This window comes from Equus przewalskii, chromosome 16 (assembly GCF_037783145.1).
Source record: "Equus przewalskii isolate Varuska chromosome 16, EquPr2, whole genome shotgun sequence".
NCBI lineage: Eukaryota > Metazoa > Chordata > Mammalia > Perissodactyla > Equidae > Equus > Equus przewalskii.
In genome coordinates this window covers 14,580,534-14,593,555 of record NC_091846.1, presented here as the reverse complement: position 1 = coordinate 14,593,555, position 13,022 = coordinate 14,580,534, and the positions used below count along the sequence as shown (strand labels likewise).

The following is a 13,022-nucleotide window of genomic DNA, read 5'->3' as shown; positions in this document are numbered from 1 at the left end:
TTTCCTGTTGTCTGCCTGTGTTAATTGCCATTTATCACCTCATTTGCACTGTGCTATTCTGGCCCCACTTCACTGTTTAGGTTACCTCCCAGGCCTCTGTAGGCATTTGAAGTCATGATGCTTTACACCTATAGCTCATGCATTGTGAGGAAATGGCAGCCAGCCCATGTTATTCACTCAACTCTGATTTAGATTAAAAAAAAAAATTATAGACGCTCTAATATACATAGTATAAGATTAAGACAAGAAATACATGCCTACAATATTTTGTTTATATATAATTTTTTAAAGGCCATTGAGTAAGAAATATCTCCAAGTATGTATTCATAGTTGTTTACCCATATCAGCATTTATTTCTAAAAACAAAATGTTTTGAAACCAAGCCTTCATTTTGGGCTGTAAAACTTTTTATCTTACTATTGCCATCTCTCTCTTGGCCTTTTTTAGCTGTGCTGAGATCTTAATACAATTATGCAAACACAGTATTATTATTCAAGCAATTTCAGAGAATGTTTTCATAGCAATTTTAAAAGCTGACTTGCTCTCAAATATATTTTTGGAAGAATAAGTGTATTTCTCCAATAATGTTTCTGATGCTGTATATTTTTATTAGTTGTGTTTGAGTTTGGGTAAAATAAAAGTAATTTCTTTATATAATAATTTTAGAGTGTAATTTTAGGTGGCATTTGGACTGAATACCACTGTGATCATTATTCTCAATTAGAAGTGATTAAGCATCTGAGGAGCAGAACGGTGACTAATATGCTGCACAGAACACATGAGACAAAAGGCTCTGTTTTCAGCTCATTTAAGAAAAACCCCAAAGTTTCATGAGGTCTCCCATTGTGGAGGTGGTAATGGTGATGGTGGTGGCGGTGGCCATGGGATGGGCATGTGGCACTGGTGATGGTGATGGCAGTGGTGACGGTAGTGATGGCAGCAGTGATGCTGGTGTTGGTGGTGATGATAGTGGTTAACAGTCATTTTGGAGATCTCAGCTTTATGGGATTGTCATTGTTTGAAAAACATCATTTACTTGAGAAGACTAATTTGAATTGTGTAAAAAAATCCCGTTTAATGTCAAGCTATAAATTCAGACACGTAGATTAGAAATAGAAATAGAAATATTTAAAGCAACCGACTTCATAGTTTAATGTCAAGCCACATTTACAAATATTCCTGGCAGAAGCATATTTCCATGGCTTTGAGAATGTCATTTTTGGCCTGCAACTTCAAGTGACAAGTCAGCATGCAAGTACATAAAAGGCAAAGTGACTTAGTTTTATGCTATTATCCCTCAAATAGATACCAATTCTTTGGATTGTGATTTTCTTGCAGAGCTTTTTTTTTTTTTTTTTTTCATTTTTAAAAATAGCTTTATTGAGATGTAATTCACATATCACACAATTCACCCATTTAAAATGTACTGTTCAGTGGTTTTTAGTATATCCACAGAGTTGTACAACCATTACCACAATCAAATTTAGAACATTTTCATAATGCCAAAAAAGAAACCCCACACCCATTAGCAGTCATTCTCCATTTCTCCACAAGACCCCTAGACCTAAGCAACCGCTGATCTACTTTGTGTCTCTATAGATTTGCCTCTTCTGGACATTTCCTATAAATGGAATCGTACAACACTTGGCCTTTTGTGACTGACTTTTTTCACTTAGCATAATGTTTTCAAGGTTCATACATGTTGTAGTGTAGGTATCAGTACTTCATTCCTTTTTATGGCTAAGTAACATTCTGTTGTATGGATCTACCACATTTTACCTATTCATCAGTTGATGGGCATTTGGGTTGTTTTCACTTTTTAGTTATTATGAAAAATGCTGCTCTGAACATTTGTCTACTCTAGTTACTTTGAGAGATGTCAGTGCTTTAGAAGAAAGGTAGGTTCTGGGGCTGGTGTTCTTTCTCTTGCTACCTTTTCACTCCCCTGCTCCTACAGATGGGAAAACCCCAACCATAGTATTTTTAGGCTTTTGCAGAAGTGCTTCTTTTGGAATCTTAGGGTTCCGTCTGCTTCTGGTTCTCTCCATCAACCTCTGTTCCTTGCTCCTGGGCACAGGAACAGGAAAATGGAAGGCCACTGCTCCACCCCTCTTCCCCCACCATCAACTTGGGAATGCTGAGTTCCCCAGTGTGATTTCCACAGCAACTTTTGTAGACGGTTTTTGTACCAGATATGTGACTCTCTTAGTTTTATCATCCCGTTAAAAAAGCTGCCTTTGTCACGAATTTATTCTGTGCCAGGCACTTTGTTAAGCACTTTACAGGAATTATTTTATTTAATACTCAGAGCAACCCTGTGAGGTTGGTACTGTTATCATCCCATATTTTAGAGGAGGAAACTAAGATTCGAAGAGGGTAAGCAGATGGCTCAAGGTCACACTGCTAATGAGTGTCTATATTGGGATGCCTATCCAAGTAGTCTGACTGCAGAGCTCCTACTCCTAAAATTGGGAAGGGAGGTGGGGGAGACTAGACTTTCTGCTTTTTTTTTTTTTTGAGGAAGATTAGCCCTGAGCTAACATCTGTGCCCATCTTCCTCTACTTTATATGTGGGACACCTGCCACAGCATGGCTTGACAAGTGGGGCATAGGTCCACACCCTCCGAACCGGTGAACCCTGGGCCGCCAAAGTGGAACGTGCGAACTTAATTGCTGTGCCGCTGGGCTGGCCCCTCTGCTTATTTTTTTTATTTTATTTTATTTTTATTAATGTTATAATAGATTACAACCTTGTGAGATTTCAGTTGTACATTTTTGTTAGTCATGTTGTGGGTACACCACTTCCCCCTCTGTGCCCTCCCCCCACCCCCCCTTTTCCCTGGTAACCACCGATCAGATCTCCTTATCAATATACTAAATTCCACCTATGAGTGGAGTCATATAGAGTTCGTCTTTCTCTGACTGGCTTATTTCGCTTAACATAATACCCTCGAGGTCCATCCACGTTGTTGTGAATGGGCCAATTTTGTCTTTTTTTATGGCTGAGTAGTATTCCATTGTGTATATATACCACATCTTCTTTATCCAATCATCAGTTTCTGGGCATGTAGGCTGGTTCCACGTCTTGGCTATTGTAAATAATGCTGCGATGAACATAGGGGTGCAACGGACTCTTGAGATTTCTGATATCAGGTTCTTAGGATAGATACCCAGTAATGGGATGGCTGGGTCATAGGGTATTTCTATTTTTACCTTTTTGAGAAATCTCCATACTGTTTTCCATAGTGGCTGTACCAGTTTGCATTCCCACCAACAGTGTATGAGGGTTCCTTTTTCTCCACAACCTCTCCAACATTTGTCACTCTTGGTTTTGGATGTTTTTGCCAATCTAACGGGTGTAAGGTGATATCTTAGTGTAGTTTTGATTTGCATTTCCCTGATGATTAGCGATGATGAACATCTTTTCATGTGTCTATTGGCCATATTCATATCTTCTTTTGAGAAATGTCTGTTCATGTCCTCTGCCCATTTTTTGATCGGGTTGTTTGTTTTTTTGTTGTTAAGCAGTGTGAGTTCTTTGTATATTATGGAGATTAACCCTTTGTTGGATAAGTGGCTTGTGAATATTTTTTCCCAATTAGTGAGCTGTTTTTTTGTTTCAATCCTGTTTTCCCTTGCCTTGAAGAAGCTCTTTAGTCTGATGAAGTCCCATTTGTTTATTCTTTCTATTGTTTCCCTCAACTGAGGAGTTACAGTGTCCGAAAAGATTCTTTTGAAACTGATGTCCAAGAGTGTACTTGCAGAGCTTTTTAAAAATCAGGTTTTACCAAAGGGTGCTTGTGAGGAATCAATGTAATGATTTGAGTCAAGTCTGTCTTCAGGGCCTGGCATCTCAAAGGCCTTTGCAGTGGTCTTGGGCTGCTTTGAAAACACCGGGGGTGGGGAATTCTTAGAACCATGATGGTCACGTTGTGGGTGTTGAGTAAGAGTTAACAAAATTGTGGGAGAGCAACTAGTTACTTTAAATGCATTTTTTATCTCCTGACCCAGAGAAGCTATATCTGAGGGTGTTGCCTCACACAGGTTTTGTGGGTTCAATTTGGTTCTCTGTGTTTGAAGCCCAGCCTTCGTGATGTACTTTTCCTGAATTTACCCGCATGCCCAGAACCTGGCACCTTAGGCCAGCTTCATAGTGGCTCATTTCCTTTGTTCTAAGTTCAGTTTGCCCCAAGCCTATCCTGCTCGTGGTATTTTCCAGGCTTACGAACATTTAGTGGGAGCATCTCAGAATATCACTTCTCTGTCCTTCACCTTAGCATTCACAAATGGTGACCCCCTAAGACTCAAACACAGAGTAAACATTTATAAAAGAATAAACTTCCGTCAATCTTTTTTGAAGGCGTGGTTATTTTCAAGGAACTTTATGTGGATGTTTCTAGGTCAAAAGTTGCATGGGCTGAATCCAGGCCAGAGGAGTCTTTTGTATGAATTTACATGGTGTTGCAGATACTTTTTTCTAAATTGGGGGATATTAAATTTGACAACAATTCTTATTTTAAAAAATAAAATAAAGTAACAGAGGGGGACACGGTGCCTGGTGCTGCTCACTTTAGACATGGTGTTCATTGTCCAGTTTGCCACATGCATCGCTGATGTTTGTTTGCCTGGCCCGCGTGGCTCGTCTGTATTCCCTGCCCAGCCCCAACTGATCCTGTGTTTGTGGCTCCCACTGTGGACAGCCAGAACATGTCTTGGGATTGGTAATGAGAGCTTGGAGCATTTCTCAGAGCTGTTTGAAGGTAGCGTTATGCCCAGCATCACTGTTCAAACATTAAGCAGACAATGTATTAACTCTCGGTGCCACATTTTCCTCTTGGGGATTGTTTTTCCTCATCTACTTTGAAAGGCTCTCTAGTCAATGGCTTCATGTGTCTCGTAATAGTTTTATTTCATCTTTTTCCAATGAGCACAGTAAGTGTTTCTGCTTAATTAGAAACCCAGCCACAGCTCAGCTACCCGTTTATAGGGATCTTTTAGAGATTCTCTCAACAATACCATGTAAGTTGAACTCTTTTGCCAGCCCTGAAAATAATGACTTACATCAGGCTAGTCAAATAAGCCAATTCTTGGGCATGGTCCCCCTCAATTTTGAACACCCATTGTCTTAGTCCATTCGGGCTGCTGTAAGAAAACACCATAGACTGACTGGATTATACACAACAGAAGTTTATTTCTCACACTTCTAGAGGCTGAGAAGTCCAAGATCAAGGTGCCTGCAGATTCAGTGTCTGGTGAGAGCCTGCTTCCTGGATGGCTGTGTTTTCGCTGTAACCTCACATGGCAGAAGGAAATTCCTCAAGCTTCTTTTATAAGGGCACTAATCCCATGACCTAATCACCTCCCAAAGATCCTACTGCCCAATACTATCACATCGGGGTTAGGATTTCAACATATAAATTTAGGGAACACATTCAGACCATAGCACCCCTCTTGAAGGAATTGATTTGGGTTTGCATCTTTGTTCCAATCAGAGATTATTTGTACCCTCTCCGAAGAGATGACTGTGTAACAGTTTCCACCTTCTTGGACCATGATTTAATTCCTTAAGTGAAGGGTGACAAGCAGAGTAAGCTGTTCTAAAGATGTGATAGACACCAGAAGCGATGTGTTAGTAGGGGAAACCAAACACAGTAATGGGATTGAGGTGGCGTTAACTTGGCAAGAGAACAGAATTGGAGATCTGAAGTGAATTCCATTCTCCACACCCCTCTCCCAGATATTCCCAGGGTTTTTAGTATTCTATTCTTAAATGATAGCCACAGTTCCCTCAGAATGTTGCCGGGCACAGAGACCTACGTGCTGATGGTAACTGCTTTTCCCTCTGTGCACTCTCTATGGCTGGGCCTGTGCTGAGTGCTTTATTCCATTAACTCTGCAAGATAAGTGTTGAGAGCCCCATTTTGCCTATGAGGCAACTGAAGCTTGAAGATATCAAATAGCTGTCCAAGGTCACACACTTGTCAGGTGGCAGAGCCAACGTCCCTGGTTAGTAGTTGGTTACTAGAGGGTCACTTTACACCTTAAAAAAAAAGAAAAAGAAATGTTAGTATTAAAACAACAGGGTAAGTAATGAAAGATCGATCATTTAGAATAGGTTGCCATCTGAGCCCATGGAAGACAGGGCCCCATGGATGAAGAGTGCATTCTTCTGTAAGAGAGTATGTTCCAGGCTGCCCTAGATGCTGTTCAGCTAGACCAGCAGCTGAGAACATGGCTAGGGAGTGAATGCACTTCCCATTCCATGATGGTTGGCTTTTTTTCTGATTGACTCAGCAAATTAAATTGCTAGCATTTCAAAAGAGAACAATTTTTTTTTCCATTTCTTTAAACCTTAGCATTTTGTTCCACTGTTAGCTACTAGCCAATTCTGAATTCCAACAATATTATCCACTTTTGCAAAAAAAAAAAAAAGTCTTAGAACTTCAAACACGTAAAAAGTAGTTTGAGGATCTTTTTTTCCCTCTCTCTGTTTGTTATTATTATTTGAGTAATTTATTTCTTTTCTTTGTGGCTGTATCTTTCTCTGGTCAAGAACTAGAGTTTTAAAAAAGATTTTTCTTTATCAGAAATTTCTAGGGGCCAGCCTGGTGGCACAGCGGTTAAGTTCACACATTCCGCTTCTCTGTCACCCGGGGTGCACCGGTTCAGATCCTGAGTGCGGATCCAGCATTGGCAAACGCTGTGCTGTGGTAGGCGTCCCATGTATAAAGTAGAGGAAGATGGGCGTGGATGTTAGCTCAGGGCCGTCTTCCTCAGCAAAAAGAGGAGGATTGGTGGTAGTTAGCTCAGGGCTAGCCTTCCTCCAAAAAAAAAAGGAAAAGAATTTCTAGCTAGAAGAACAATTGTAAAGTAAATTATTGTTTGCATAAGTTTATCATCAAAGAAATGAAAAGATGATAAAGGAATGATGGAGAATGTATTTTTATGACAATAACACATTCCTAACATTTGGCTATAAAACTAATTGGAGACTATTTTAGAGGCAAAAATGTATGGAATTAACATGATTATATAGAACAGAAAAATTCACAGTGGTTGATTTATAATATCATGTGGCATAACAACTCTCAATGCTAAGAGTGTAGAAAAGAAGCCAAGTATGGAATGAAATTGGAAGAGTAACCTTCTCAAAATTAAGCTTTGGCAGGATGAGGGGGCCCATAAGTGCCAAGTTTAACTGAAAGCTAATTATAATGGTTACATTACGAATTGTGCAGAAAGAAGGAGATTGTTGATTCTGGTGTATTAGATACTCAGGTGACTGAATTATTTTTACAGAAGATATAAGCATTCCTTTTTGGTAAAGATCATCTCATTAAAATGTGTGCAACAAAACCTTTAAACCTATCCTTTTTAACTGGTATCAAGAAGAAGGAGAAATTATAAATAAATATTAAAAAAAAAAACTATGAAGGTTGTGCCATACCCAATGATTCCAATAAATGGATCGAATTCCTTGGCTTTTATTTTTGCGATTGTTTGTAATCTCACTTAGAATATCTTAATAGGTGACGGCAAAATATTTTAGGGTCTCTAACACAGAGTCACCTGGTAAGGAAGCAGAGACTTGTGGGGCTTCAAACAAATGAGGCCGTGGCTACAGAGATTTCCCCTGTTTCATTGGTAGAGGGCGCTCTTATAAAGAAAATATTGTCTGAACGCTGCTGAGAATCTCACCCAGCTCTGTGACGTCACCGTCACCATGGAGATTCATTCTGGTGAGGGGGAATGGATTCCACCGTCCCGCTTTGGAAATGTGTAAATAGCAGATGCTTTTATTGCCTTTGTTTGAGTCTCTGCCCTTGCGGAGCAACTCAAACCGGAAGCTCAGAGGAGAGGAAGTCCATATTTGTCTGCAGTGGGTTTTTTTTTTCTCCCTGTAAGCAGCTAGTCTCCTGGGATGAGTGTGCCTAATGACAAGTTAACAGAAAAGATATGAATTCAGATTTCACATAAAGAGAGTCAGAAAACTGAATACGTTTCCTTGAGTCAAAGCAATAATTCAAACTTCCTTTAAAAAATTTTTATTAGACACTTTTTATTATAAACTATTAATATGCAGTTTATGATAACGATTATTACAATGGTTTTATCAAATGAAATATATGATACACAAATGTAAGAGTACATGTTTCTATTGCATTCGACAAAACTTGTTCTCCTGCAGCTTGGTGGTCATGAGCCCGAATGACCTGGTTTCAAATTCTTACGGATCTTCCTTTAAATCTGGCTAGGTTTTTTTATCTGTAAAATAGAGATACTAATAACATCTACCTATTGTCAAATAGTGTCTACTTCCTAGCAGAGAGGATTAAATGTAATAACGTATATTGAGGATTAAATGTAGTAATGTTTATAGAACTATTCTTGTTGCTGTATCATACCAAAAAGAGAATTTTCATTTTTTCTTTATATTTTCATCATGTGATTACTATGGTAAAACATATTAGAACCAATACAGAAACTGTAACCAGAAGAATTTAAGTAACTGGACCAAGTTTATGCAATGATTATGGCAAATTTGGGCTCAGAACCCAACTATCCTGATCCTCATTCAAGGGCTTTTTCCAGCACATCTGGCAATTATAATCACCTATGTTTTTTGAGATACAGTGGATATAGCATTATGCTAAACACCATCAGAGTCTGATGCAATAAATGGAATGTTTTTATTTGGGGTTAGATTTTTCATATAATAACCAAAGCACTAGGTTTGGTTATTATATGCACTACAACTGAAAATTAATTGATAGAATATTAACCATTGTGTGTCATAAACCTCTTTTATGACTTCATGTAATACGCATATGATTTCTTTTCTATTGTAAGGACATTTCAATAGAAGACAGTTTTCTCAGAGGAATACAATTCCCTGGTTCCCACAAAACTAAAAGTTGGTGACATATCCTAAGAGGCCCTGAGTTCAGATAGTGGTTTACAGAACCAGACCTGTGATGCAGGTGAACCCACTGCAAGTGACTTTTCACAGCATCATTTCAGTGGAAGCCTGATGGAAATCAGCGGCATGGACCATATCCCAACTTCATGTTAGCAGCTTCTACCAGCTTTGCACCAATTCCCTGGTGCTAATTCAAAGTATGCTTTTCACCAAAATAAATATACTAGTAGAATCCCTCACTCTCAAAATGAGAAGGGGCCCCCATATGCTACATCTTTTCCAAATCTACTTAGGAAAGAAGCCTGTTGGTATAGTGCCCAGGAGCTACATACAATGTTTTTTTAAACTTTTTGTTTGTTTATATTAGATATCCATTTGATGTGTATTTATTTGGAAGTAAAAATACTTTTAGGTTAATAAAAATAGCTGAAATTTATTGAAGGCTTACTCTCTTCCAATTCACAATCTTAACTCATCTAATCCTTAAAAGAACTGATATGATAAACTGAGGCACAAAGAGATTGACATCTTAGTGGTAGAGCTGGGTTAATTCAGAACCTGGGTTTTGAAGAGAGGGCTGTGCTGTTGGGAATTTGTGCCAGAGCAGACGTCTTCGTGATGCTGAAGAACCAGACCCAGCAGGAGACAGTGCCTCTGCCCTGACTAAATTTAGGATCTTTAGAAATAGGACATGTTTCAAGCTAGCTGACTGGGGTTTACTGACTTTCCCAAGTCAGCAGTGGTAGCAGAGAAAGAGCTGCAACTCAGCCACCTAACTCCAGGCCCATCACGAAACCACTGGAAGGTAATGCAGGTCACTCTCTGCTGAATTACTATTTCACAGCAGTGTGTTAGGAATTCTCTGGAGTGTAAGTCTGGACACATATGTAGGAAGAAGAAAATGTGAAGGGTGAGAGCAGTCATATTCTTAAGGCCTGGCACATTGGCTGGTGAATAATAGATGTTCAATAAACATTAATTGAATGATGACTAGGGGTTCAGGGCAGGGGTGAGTCATTTTGGATTGGAGAGGATAGAGAAGGTAAGGCTTGAATCTCCAACTGAGTCTTGAGTTGTAGAAGGGATTTGAATAGGCAAAGAGTTAGGTCAAAGGGGATACCAAATAGAAAAAAAATTCATACCAGAAACCATGCAAGTAAGAAGGAAAAAAGCCCTTTTCCAAGAAGAATAAGTAAAGCAGATAAACTGGAACATGTTTCAGGTTAGAGCATAATCCTTGCTTACATACATCTGTCCATTCATCAGTCCATCCATCCATCCATCTATCCATCTATCCAACAGGTACTTGCTAAGTATCAGGTGCCATGTTATAGCTATTTTACTGTTGGCTGGAAAGGTAGGTTGGAACCAGATTTTGAAAAATCTGGAATGGCTAGCTCAGAAAATGAACTTTAACTAGATCATGGTAAGCCATTGATATTTTTCTGAGCCTTGGAGAGAGATTTTGAAAGTTTACTGAGAAAGAGTAGATTAACAGAATTAACAGGATGGACTGGAGAGAAAGGAAATGGAGATGAGAAAATCCACAAGAAGGAAATATCAAAGGCCACAGGTAGGAGGATAAGCTCTGGACTGACCTGTGATGGGGCTGAAGGGAGGGGGCACAGAAAAAGGCCTGGGTTTGAGAGATGTTGCAGAAGCAGAATTTATGGCCATAGGCAATGGAGAAGAGTAGGTACTGACAATACAAACTCTTTTGGGGGCCAGGAGAATGATGGTGATACAGGAAAGCTTGTAGAGGAAGCCACTGCTTCTCCACTAGTTGGACGTCTCTCTTTTCTCAAGCTTGATATCTCTGCCTTTGCATCTTCCCTGTATCGGATCTTGGTGGATGCTTCCAGCATATGATACCTACTGAGCAGAGATTTCGTGAAAGAATAGGTCAACCGTCACTATCTCATTGTAGCAAGGAGCATGTTTATTTGTGTGTTTTTTTTTTTTTTTTTTGCTGAGGGACATCTGTTTTTTGCTGAGCTAACATCTGTTGCCAATCTTCCTCTTTTTTTACTTGAGGAAGATTAGCCCTGAGCAAACCTCTGTGCCAGTCTTCCTCCACTTTATATGTGGGTCACTGCCACAGAATGGCTGATGAGTGGTATACATTCACACCCAGAATCCGAACTTGCGAACAAGGGCGGCTGAAGCACAGTGCGCCAAACCCAACCACCAGGCCACGGGTCTGGCCCCAAGGAGCATGATTTTTAATCCATAAATGAAACTTATTTTTGAGAGCTGGTTACCACACTGCATTTTGAGAACCTCAAACTTAGAAAGGAATAAAACTGTGTGGATATATAAAATTAGATCATTCTGCAAAACATTGGTTTAGCATTTGTCTACCTTTTCTAAGCGTTTGATATCAGAATGTACAGTAATGCCTAAATGAAAATTCTCAAAGTATATTGGTCTAGAGAAGAGGGTTGTAAATCTTCCTCTGTTATTCCTTTTTGTCAGATGGAATACATTATAGCTACCTCTAGATCAATGATAGAGAGTGAAAGCATGGATAATTGAAGTGCACAGATTATCCTAAATCCATCTTCATTGTAACATTGCTTTTAAACCTCATTTGCTATCACATCTTTTACCAAGGCTTCTAACAGGGAGCAATTTTATAAATCAGTATTTGGTCTACTGACCATACCCACCTTCCCGGTGGGAGGTTGTGAGCAGGGCAATAGCTAAATGATGCCAGAGCAGAAAGCACAGAAAACATCTCAGTTTCTGATAGCTCAACAAATTATTTGATTTCAATCACCGAAGATTGAGAGGTAAATGCATACGTGTTGCTTGGCACTGAAATGACTTTTCCCTGTCTTTTTGTGCTGGATGATGACAGTTACTTTTCCTGAACAGTTGCGGCATTCCTTTTAAGTTCTTGGAATCCTAGAGTTGGAGACAACATCAAAGTTCATCATGTTTCACTTCCCACTTATCAACAGAATTGGACCTAAACTGTCCAAGCTGTATCGTTGTTCTGTTCTCTGAGTCTCAGGCTTGGAGGACGGTCATTGATAGATGATGGAAAGCAGTTGGCTGGCAGCCTGCTTATAATGTGTTATGGCTTTAATAATAGCTATTTGTCCACTTAACAGTAGCATAAAACATGCATATGTAGATGAATGTGATCTGGTTAGCAATCTGATATTCTAAAATGCAAACAATGGGACTATGTGGAAAGAAAGAATAATTTCCTTTGGAAAATAATATTTTCCGTCTGTCAGAGATTTGTCATCATAATGTTTGGCACAGAGTCTGACACAGAGTATGCCCATCATAAATGTTTGAATGAGTAAAAACATTAGCAAATAAATATTTATCAGCTAGAGAAATATGGCGGCCCAGGAGGGGAGTGGGTAACTGTCCTTTCCTTTGTGTGTTTTCATCTATGGCTGTCAGCACAGTACCAAAGGGAACCCTGTCAAATGCCAGTCCATGAGATGCTGTGTCAGAAAAGGATTCCAGAATCCAATAAGTTTGGGAAATACTGGAGTTTTCTATTTCCTCTTTGGGGCTGTGGTGTACATTAGCACAGTAAGTATTTTGAGAAGACCAGAAATACAGAAACTTGTTTACGTTAGTTAAACTCAGTATTTCCCCAATCTATTTGGCCTTGGAACCCTTTTTGGCACAAAACCTATTAACCTCACACACTTTAGGAAATGCTGCTTTTTAGGGTTAATTGTTTACATTTTTACCTGAAGGAGAGCCATGCCTGCATGTCTGATTCATTTTGGTATGTATATGGTATATGTTAACTGGCATACAGTAGTCACAATGAAAGCTTAACACATGTAAAATGAAAATGGCCTTTATGGGGTTGTTGGGATGACACCACACTGATCAAGAAAGCTGGAGTGGGGGTGCTGTCTCATGAAGGTAAAGATGAACAGATCACGGTTGGAATCTGACAGAAAGAGGCGTGAAATGGAGAGTGGGTTCTGAATTCACTGTTTTTAACCCAAGTAGAAGATCCAGAGCTTCTGACGACCACTCTTGAAGACCTTTGTTCCTTCTTCCTCGATGATGACAACGTCCCTTGTAAATCACCTGTGTTTTCAAACTTTCACAGACAGAATGA

The 13,022-nt window shown here is 39.4% G+C and overlaps 1 protein-coding gene and 1 long non-coding RNA gene across 14 annotated transcripts in view; one reads left to right on the top strand and one right to left on the bottom strand.

Annotated features, from left to right (window-relative positions):
• The window catches only part of DCLK1 (doublecortin like kinase 1), a 324,739-nt gene that overhangs the window by 156,349 nt on the left and 155,368 nt on the right, over positions 1 to 13,022 (top strand). The window lies entirely within an intron of this gene.
• LOC139076321 (uncharacterized) lies at positions 5,866 to 7,661 on the bottom strand. Its single transcript, XR_011527777.1, has 2 exons — positions 7,570 to 7,661; positions 5,866 to 6,040 (listed from the first exon to the last, which is right to left on the bottom strand). It is a non-coding gene; the product is annotated as an uncharacterized lncRNA (long non-coding RNA).